Source organism: Bombus terrestris, unplaced genomic scaffold (assembly GCF_910591885.1).
Source record: "Bombus terrestris unplaced genomic scaffold, iyBomTerr1.2, whole genome shotgun sequence".
In the NCBI taxonomy this organism is placed as follows: domain Eukaryota; kingdom Metazoa; phylum Arthropoda; class Insecta; order Hymenoptera; family Apidae; genus Bombus; species Bombus terrestris.
The window spans coordinates 5415813-5426621 of record NW_025963552.1 but is presented as its reverse complement, the minus strand read 5'-3'; the positions used below and the strand labels follow the sequence as shown (position 1 = coordinate 5426621).

The window sequence follows — 10809 nt, the reverse complement described above, 5'->3', positions numbered from 1 at the left end:
AAAGTCAGTCGTTATACTTTTTTTTCACCCTTCACGATCTAAGCTTACATTGCGAAACCAAATTATGTTCTATCAATTTATCTACTATTCTTTAGTTTGTTCATACAGGTAATAATATATTGGGTTGGCCACTAAGTGATTGCGGATTTTGTCATTACCACCTAATGAAAACACCCGCAATCACTTAGTTGCCAATTTAATAATTTAAAGAAATATGTAAGAGATTTGTGATTTGAATTTATAATTATAAAATGCTGTGTACAAGTTCTAATACAAAAATAATAATTGCAAATATTGCATTATGATACCGGTTAATGAAAAATGTGTTAATAAGTTCGGATAGTAAGGGATCGCATAAATATTTGACGACAATAAATGTTAGTCCTAACGCGAAAACGATATTACGATATTCCTTTCATAATAATCTTATCGCGTCTCTAGAATTCATAAATCATAAATGTACATATATATATGCATATGATTTGAATTACAGCCAGTTTGAATTATAGATGAGTGGAATAATCACAATTGTCTCAGTGTACTAAGATCTTCACAATTATGTGTCAACTTGGTCATTGTTGGTAGTTATCATCGACCACTCAGAAAGTTCACACGTAATACTCCAATAGCCGTGATCGTCTAATGGTTAGGACACTACGTTGTGGCCGTAGTAACCCAGGTTCGAATCCTGGTCACGGCAATGTGCCAATGTACATTGTCACGGTGGAGGTTTATTTTTTTTTTTTTGTTTATTTAATTTTCTCAAAAGTTTTCTTGGCTAAGTATTAATAAAAATAAAAATTTGCGATTGAATCAGGATTCTCTTTGTTACGTCTAGTGAAAAGGTTCGCGCGACGTCCTTCACTGTCTGACCGTCAAGGTCCAAATACCCTTAGAGAAAATCTCAATAAGTCCAAGGACCCACCATAAACTATAATATCTAAAGTCATTGTTCGCACATACTGTTTAAGTCAATCTGTTTTCCCGAAAAGACTTTTTAATCCTGCAAGTATTTTCGGTTTATAGCTGGTACATAAAACAGACCTTAGGTCTATTGTACATTCTTACAAATTACGTAGAAAGCTGGTAGTCACCTAATGGGGGGAAAAAAATAGTAGTCTAACGGAAAAGCTGGTTTTTACCATAAACAATGTCGCCCATGAACCACGTTGGTAGGAGGCTTCTTCCTCCTATCTTCATTCCCAACATTGGTCATAACCTATCGGCATCGCGGATCATTGCCCGCAGTTCCCTAACTAAAAATATGAGCAACGAATCCGCGTTCTTCGTTCATAGGGCACATCCATACCGAGCTTTCCTCCGTAATCACATCAGAACGAACTTCAGAGTTCATCCGGCTCTCACAGGTCATACAGTTCCGACATTTCCTACGGCTCTTACGGTTCCTACTGTTCCGACTGTTCCGACTGCTCCTACTTCTTCTACTGCTTCTACGCCATCAGGACGGACAACTCTACTGGTTCTCATAAGCAACGAACAATCAAAGTCAAAGTCTAGTCATTCGGTTGAGTCGAAGTCTGGTCTGTTCAGTCGCGACTTCTATTACAACACAAGGGCCTTCATCTATGACTCTCGTTTACGCCCTTTATATCATACGTAACGGTGTAACTCAGTGGTGTAACAAGTGTTGGAAATATACATTTTTATGACCCTGTTAATCGTAGTGTTATACTACAGCAAGCACCTACATTATCCTAACCGATATAAGGGGATCGAACTATTCGTGGTGTCGATTATTACAGTAGTAACGGGAATTCACGACTCCCGTTGACGCAGTTCTCTGCAGGGAATCCTCCTGATATTCCGTCACGTCTGTCCGAGCTCCCAATATCTTAGTCTTCTTGTCGTCAAAGTTTTTAAAATACATCTCCAGCATTATATCCTGCGTCGAATACCTAAAATGCCCCCTATTACTAGGCATAACCAAGCCTTTAAATTCATGTAGCACGTAACTGTGATCCCAGACACTATAGTCTGCAAGGACTACAAAGTCTTTATACTTCTTAAAAAGTCTACCACTAACGCTCGTAATTTTTGCGAAACTCCTCCTAATACCCTAATAGGAACAAGGTGGTTCCTATCCAGAACCACTAAAGACATCCTTTTCTTTCTGTCAGTCTTGGTGACACCCAATACGTTAGATTTTGTATTGAAGTCTCCTGAGATGATAACTTCCTTGCATCTCCTCACGGCTGCCCCAATAGATATGTCGAGTCTCTTCGCGTACTCGAGAAAGATGTTCAGGTTGACGTTGGGCGAGCAGTAGCCACTCACGCGGTACGCTTCCCCTTTCTTGATACCGACATATACCTCCTCTTCAGTCAACGTATCTTCGCTGGAGTCGGTATCCCCCTTCGTATCAATATACCAGAAGGAGAACTGTCGATTAGGTTCTGAGATGAATACAACGTCGACCCGGCGCGTCCAGTCAAACTGCTGCATCAGGTCCTGCGCAGGCTTACTCTTATTGAGTTTGATTTGCAGAACATTCAGGGTGCCTGTCTTGTGACTGTCCCTTTTTTAATCAGTCTCCCATACGTGGGGCAAGCTGACGACCCTACAACGTGTATAGACCGTACCTCGGATCCCTAATACACAATGTACACCTAGGAGCGTTACTGCAGTTTACCATCGAATGATCCATTGCGCTGCATTTACGACAATGTTCCTTGCCAGGGCAGATAGTGCACTTCTCAGACATATGCCCAATCTCATGGCACCTATAGCATCTAACTACCTTACGGAGGACCCGCATTGTGGCTATAATGAGGCCCTTAACTATTTAACCTCGACCTCGCTGGCATCCTTGATCATCAGCCTTCTAACGATGCTCTGTTTAAGGTTCTCCGTACTTTCCAGTGGGTCGATGTCCCTAATCTCTACCAATACCTGGAAGGGGGAAACAAGGACCTTGTCCACTATTACCTCCTTTATCCTAAGGGCAATGACACCTCCTTTCATTCCCGCTTTCAGTTTCACGAGGATATCTCCGCACCTCGTCCGTCTGACGCCTATGCTTTCACACAGAGCCTCGCTAGCATATGCTCCTTATATGTCTGGAGCCATTTCCCACGCTCCCGGAATTTGATCAAGACGGCCTCCGGTCTGTTTCGAGTTCTAGGCAACCTTTCCCTCTGGCCTTCGTTAGCAGGTGGCCTCCTTTCCTCGTTACAACTCCTCTCTCTCTCTGTCCCGTCCTCTTTCCATCCTACTCGTCTGGACAATCCATTTGTCATTAGAGTCGCATGTTTCTCTATCCTTACGGTCATCTTCGCCTCTTTTCCACTCCTTTGAAACCCCCGCGTACGAGGTACGTCCTCTCTTCGCCCTCATCATTCTTTCAACATTCCCATCCTCGAGAGATGACACGGTTTTTCTTTTATTTTCCGTTCAACAGGCACCTTCAGTCCCTGTACATTTCGCAAATCTCGACCAGTGAAGGGGAAGTTTGCGTGGAAACATTAACTTCCACGGGCCTTCCCACCTACCCCATCCTACACCGAAAGGGTCTGGGCGTTCCAAACCCCCCTGCGCGGCAATTCTTTCGTCTGTTATAAACTTATCCATATTTGTTTAAATAAAGAGCATAGTTTAGAAAAAATGCTAGTCGTAATCTATAAGCAAAGCCAATCGTCACTACAAGAGCTATCAACCTATGTATAATAACAACCCTCACATACCCCATAAATCATCAATTCCTTTATAAGTAAACCGCAACTTATGTAATTGTGTTGGCAGAAGGAGCGTGGATACATAAAAATCTCTCTAAAGTTCGCATTTGTATGTCCCTCTGTGGCATATACTTCCGTTAGAAGTAAGTAATATCTAAAATTTTCGTTTAATTTTAATTTTACTCTTACTCGGCTCGTCAGGCACATGTTCGCAAATCCATTACATTTAACAAATATAAATATTAAATTTATACGACATAAATCACCCAAAATTGGGAGCTTGCTTCTACCCGACTACACCATGGTCAGCAGCCAAGGTGGCGACGTCTGGCCAAGAAGACGCGAACTATATCATCATGCACGTCACTCGGGACCATCGCGTGCGCAATAGATTCCGTTATTATTTTCGCTATTATTTTCGTTAATATTTTCGTTATTATTTTCGCAACTCGAATATGATAAAGTACCAAAATCGCAAGGTAGTCGAGCAAGATGTGCAAGTGTAAATCATATCACGCTCGCGAGTATCGTCCATTGTCCTAACATCATGCGTGTTACGCCACGAGGCTTAACACAGGCTGTATTTTCTAACCGTCACTCGCGGCCCTACAATGTCTCAGTCAGATCGTCTTATCTGACCGCCGGATCATATACAATGTATCGACGAGCACATAGCTGTTGCCAAGCAGCGAGTTCTCGAAACGTCGAATTTGGTCCGTTACGTTTTCCACGCAAGAATAGACATACGTGAGCATAGGCGCGAACGGTGGCGTGACCTAAGTATAGTGGGGGTCGTCTTAAAGATAAGACAAAGAAATCATCCAAAGTCGATCAGTTCCTTGTGACGCGTCGAACATTACACATTGAGCCAAACATTCGCTTATTCTATTAAGTATCATATCGTGCTACGTCCACCAAGAGACTAAGCTCAATTGTAAGAGCCTTTCTCTATATTGTATACATTTATATTATCTGCGTGCGATAAGGTTGTTAATTGTTGATATCTTTTCAATCGTGTGGACTAAGTGTTGGAAATATACATTATTATAATTCTGTGACTCTCAGTGTTATACCGCATCAACCACCCCGAGTATCCTAACCGAAATACGGGGATCGAACTATTCGTGGTGTCGATTATTCTAATCGTAACGGGAATTTACGACTCTCGTTGACGCGTATTCTAACGACCGCGTCTCCCCGCGATAGCTCGAAGTTTTTACAATGCGTGTTTTATCCAGAAAAACGTGCAGTCATATAATATGTACCTTAGCCTGCAACGTAATTCTAACTAACAACCTCGATTGAATTTACGTGTTAGTGCAAGTGCATTTTATGCTGTTTATCAATAATTAGCCATTATCTCTACTCGATTACCTCTATCCGTACTATACAACTCTCATGTTACAATATAGTGATCATCCACTCCCTATAATAATATCAATCAATCCCATTATTTAAATCTACAAATTTAAAGTCATCGCAGTATAATACCCATCCACTAGATTAACAAAACAAAATAATACACCTGCCAAGCACGAGCGCTCGCTACATTGTTATCATCTGTGCCATTCGTGCTTTATAGATCAAAAACTCATTCGTTAGTTATTTAATTTTTAAATTCAAATTCTCAGCTGAATTTCAGCCACAGTCTAATAAATATTGCTCGCAAGCGAGCTATCATTTCTTAAATCAAATATAAGAATTGTTTGTTTTATAAATTATATTGTGTGTCTAAACACAGCCTACTCAAACATTGTATCGACCGCGTGACATTGATTGTCAACAAGTCCTATAAACTAAGATCTTTCAAATTTCTTTTGTTTTTGATAGACACAACCACCCGCTAGCCGATGAGTCATGCTGTTATATTTGGCTCGTCCTTAGCTATTATGCAATTATTGCCATTTTTTACGACCGACCCCCTTTCTCCTAGTGACTCGACACTATGCTATATTTTATCAAAACTCATGTTTGTACCGATAAAATACATTCTATCAGTACAATATATAATCCAAAATTTAAACATCCTGTTTGAGGGCAACATATCCAGTGAATTAACGGCGCCTGGACAATTACATCTCCTTCAAATAAACGAGTAAATCTCTAACATATGCAATAACATTACTATCTAATTTCAATCTAGTACCCAAAAACTGTTCAACATAAATTCACTATACTCAAAATGCATCCCTTAACAAATGATATCGATATTTACGATATTTATTTGATATATTAATATTGTACTATTTGTTATACGTCCAGACTATCGACCTCGGCAGGTCTATTATTATTCGCCTTCATCATGGCCATAACGAGCATAATATTTGTTGATGTGGTCACCACTTCTACGAAAACTCTATATCTGGTTATTTTAGTTTTTTCAAGCGCCGAGCCATCGACAGCATATAGACAAAAGACTGGCACGAAGGCAGACCATAAACAATAGACAGGCGACATTGGCTTCGGGGTTTTTCAGTTATAAGGTAACACTGTTAGCGTGCGGATCTGGACCAGCACAAATTGTATTCCTACTTATTATTACACTTCTCTATTAAATTAAATAAATATATTTTGTACCTTACACTTTATCCGTTGCGTTTTCTCTCTCTATACATATAATAACATCAACAATATTAACTACGATAAAAAACTAAAATTAATTATTTGACTCTAACTACCGCCACTATAATACGGCTGGCCTGTATACATAATAAATAATTTATAATAAATAACTTGTTTATAAATACACCTTGTCATATTTATCTACACTATGCTTTGTCGAACGACATATACCCACCTAGGCCTACACATCATCGTTATTCCTTTATATTTTTCACAAACCGCAATATTTCCAAACCTTATTATTTTTAGTTCTGAAATTTTATACTTGAATTTTCGGGCAGCCGACTATATCAGGTCAACTGTCTCGGAGTTCAAAATAATTTCCCGTGCTCCCATGCTTTTTTTACGCGACGTGGCAAGTAGATAGCTGCCACTATACGATACTATATAAAATAAATTATAACCGCGAGAAAATTTCGGAAATCCCCAAAAAACGTCTCCAAAGTATCAGCTCAACTGCGGTGGAACTTGCTTAGAGCAGACGCTGTTTATGTCAACAATTTCAATCACACAACCAAACGAGTGGCCGTGGGAGAGGAACGTCTTTCTTGCTGAGCATCCACGAGACCTCACGCCAACAATAGAGGGTCAACTTCCGCAAGGATGCATCTTACACATCATACGAGACACTCACGGTGACGAGCAACATTTAAACTCACAACTGCAAGGTAAGTTCGTTCAGTATATTATCTTTACAATCCGCTATACCAATGGAGGACATCCTTTCCTTGCATCGGACACGAGGCTTTCAAATCGGCCGACTTACTCTCTTATTGACACACCTTGATGAACATGAACAATCCAACCAACCAAATAAGAAGGCCTCTTTAACGTCCCACAAGACACTACTCGATGACGCGTGGAAACAGTACAGACGATTCCGAGAAGAACTATAACATTTAGGCGAGGAGGACGACGCGCGCGTTTTCGAAATAACAAACACATATTACGACCTGCTAATACGAATACACACTCTCTTGAATGATGCACCAGCATCATCGTCGAAATCTCCAAACTGCGATTCATCTAATGTCGCCGAACCGACATCAATTGAATTACCAGAAATCCATTTACTTACTTTCGACGGTACAACGACTTACATCCGTACAAAAATTTCATTATCTCCGCTCATCCTTGCCCGGAAGGGCCGCGAGAAGCATCCAATCGTTAGACATCACAGAGATAAATTGTTCTATCGCTATTGGCATTCTTAAAGAAAAATTTGACTGCCACCTTCAAGTCTGTATGCGCCACTGGCACTTGATCTGCGACTATCTTCAAATAACGACGGAAACACCCGAAGCTGTAGAAGACTTTCTCGAAACGATCAAGGTGAATCTCCGAGCGTTGGAAAAATTAGGCGAACCTGTCACATGAAATGTCGTCCTCATCAAATTGCTCACATCAACGTTACCTTCGTCCACCATTCGCGAATGGCAGCACACCTTACCCAACAAAAGAATGCCTTACCATACACGCTTGATAGACTTTCTTACAACACGGGCGAATGGTGATCAAAACAATTTCACTTCAAAGGAGACAAAAGGCACGTTCTACCAACGTCCCTGTCAACGACCACGAGCGCCATGAGGACACGCATTTCTCACATCCCAGGCGCCGTCAACCTGTCCCACTTGCCAAGGATCACATTCTATCTGGATGTGTGATAGCTTCAAAACAATATCTCTTCGCGAGCGCCTTCGAGAGGTCAAACGAGGGTCCTTACACATCAACTGCCTCCGGAAGGGACATACAAAGCGAGATTGACACACCGGGTCATGTCGGGCGTGCGGAGAACGCCATCATACGATGTTACACAGGGCAAAACAACACTCAGGGTCTCGTTCCAGCACGTCCAGTCCAAAATCCTCTCCATCAAACAGTCGATCCACAACACCTTTTTTGCCACCCCCTTCATCTCTCACTCGCCATAGACGACACAGGACAGACCACAGATCGGAGACACCGCGAACAGCCTCGCCTCCAAGCCCATCTTCCACTGACAGACGAGCACATAATCAATAACGCCGACAATTGACGGATCCGTTGACGACCGAACTAGACCAGCAGCATTCAAATCATTATCCAATGATATAATCATAACTGCACAAGTCAACGTTTTGAAAGATAAACATCAATACGATAAAATTCAACCATCTAGCATGAATTTCATTACAGAACAATAGACAAAATCGCTTGAAATAAAGCAAAACAGATGTTCGGTCCCGATTGGAGCTCTAGACACCTTGACGACGACTTCTAGGCGATACATGACGGCCACGATCACTTCCACTGACGGCGCATACGAACGAACATTTACGTTTCTTGTTATTACGACCATTTCAACCTTAATTCCAAGTGAACCAATCGACCGTTCAACACTTGTGATTCCTAGAAATCGCAAATTGGCCGGTTCACGATTTTATTTACCAGCCCCGATTGATGTCCTACTAAGCTCAGGTTCAACACTCGCCTCGATATATGTTGGACAAATCAACCTAACTCAGTTAGACGAGCCTGAACTGCGTCTGCAAAAAACGCGATTCGGTTGGGTAATCGGGGGGAGTCCAACTTCCCAAACCGCAACAAACGCATTTAACGCACCCACGACGGCTCTATAAGCAGACCTTGCGCGGTTTTGAGAAATAGACGAAAAACTCTCGATCAAACACATCTCAGAGACAGATTGACGATGCGAGGAACACTTCCAAGAAGGACGATACAACTGGTATTGTCTTTTGGTAACGAGTGCTTACCTCAGATATAATTCCACACAGTGCCCGGGCGCCCTAGGACCATAGGGTTTGAGATAACACCCAACCATCGCACAAGGCACCCAGTACCTTGTTCCCTGGATTAGCTAAGCCTGCAGGGGCTGTTGCTCGTTTCAGGTCGAACGCGGCACATTCTATGCCCTCCCGTCTCACCAAGACGGTTCCGGAGCAGGTGGGACGCTGCTCACCCGCCGAAGGTCATTCGGTGGAGCCATCACCTTAAATCGGCCCTCTTGCCAGCATTTTGGCCATCGACCGCTGCCACCACGAGTCCATACACATTATTTGACCGAGCAGAGGAGTCGCTACTCCCTCCGGACTGTAACTCGACCGCCCGTGGTACCAACCTTAGTCGTTGGTGGGACTATCGTATGGATGTACGGCCACCTCACTGCCTGCCGGCGATCTGTTAACCGAGCTCGGCAGTTCCAGATGGGACTCACGTATGTGGGGGCCTCAAGGTACTTTTGTATCCTTGAAATTATCCCGACGGTCCCATCCTTGGCATCAGGATCGTGGGTGCGCTATTACACAAGGCCACGTAGAGAAAATGTAACCGTAATTAAACGCCTTACACTCCCGGCGAACTTCCCTGCGGAGTACGTAATTATTCACGTAAGCGGGACACTTGTCCCGACGAGCGAAGCCTTCATCGCCGCTCTTCGTAGATTTATCGCTCGACGAGGGTTTTGCTCCACCATCCATTCCGATAATGGCACCAACTTCATTGGCGCAAACAACGAATTACGAGAGCTTCATGATCTATTACAATCGGACGACCACAACGTAAAAGTAAACGCCTTCCTAGCCAATAAGCAAATCGAATGGCGCTTTATCCCACCCTCATTCCCCACATTTCGGTGGGCTATGGGAAGCAGCGGTGAAATCATTCAAACGCCACCTTAAACGCGTCATCGGTAACGAATTACTCACATTTGAACAGTTTAATACACTCATCATAGAAATGGAATCTATTCTCAACTCGCGATCATTAACTCCATTATCCACCGACCCAAATCATCTCTCAGTCCTCACTCCCGGACATTTCCTCATTGGCGATTCACTAATGAGTTTGCGTGAACGAAATTTCAGAGTCATTTCATCCAACCGATTCTCCAAATGGCAGCATATCCAGCAACTCAAACAGCATTTTTTGAACCGCTGGCATAAAAAGTATCTGAACGAGCTGATCACCCGCAACAAATGGACCAAGGATGGGCACAGTATCCAGGAAGGCAAAATCGTCATCCTCAGAGAGGACAACGTGCCATCAGTGCAATGGCCTCTGGGCCGAGTTATCAAGGTCCATCCAGGTGCATCCGATGGTGTCATCCGGACAGCCACAGTTCAGACAGCAACGAGCATTTTGGATCGGGTCGTCAAAAGGCTTGTCCTATTGCCAATTCAATTCGATCTCGAGAAACCTGAACAACCAGCGATCGAGACGAAATAGGATAGGAACCTCAAACAATATCACATCTTTATAATTTGGATCGGTACCCTATCAACGGGGAGATGATGTTACGGTTTGCTAATCATCTCTGTAATCAAGTGTTCAAGGAAACTTTAATTTGTGACGGCATTGACTACGGAAATTTCCAACGGCTTCGCGGTATAAAGAGCTATGCCGTCAAAGCGCAATACCGACATGCCCAATGTACCATTGATATCTCTACGTTTCTTTCGCCGAATTTTCGAAAGAACGCATACGTGGCGACCTC

The 10809-nt window shown here is 42.7% G+C and overlaps 1 non-coding gene across 1 annotated transcript; it reads left to right on the top strand.

Annotated features, from left to right (window-relative positions):
- Nucleotides 1-628: 628 nt before the first annotated feature.
- TRNAH-GUG lies at nt 629-700 on the top strand. The gene has a single exon. It is a non-coding gene; the product is annotated as a tRNA-His (tRNA).
- Nucleotides 701-10809: the final 10109 nt, after the last annotated feature.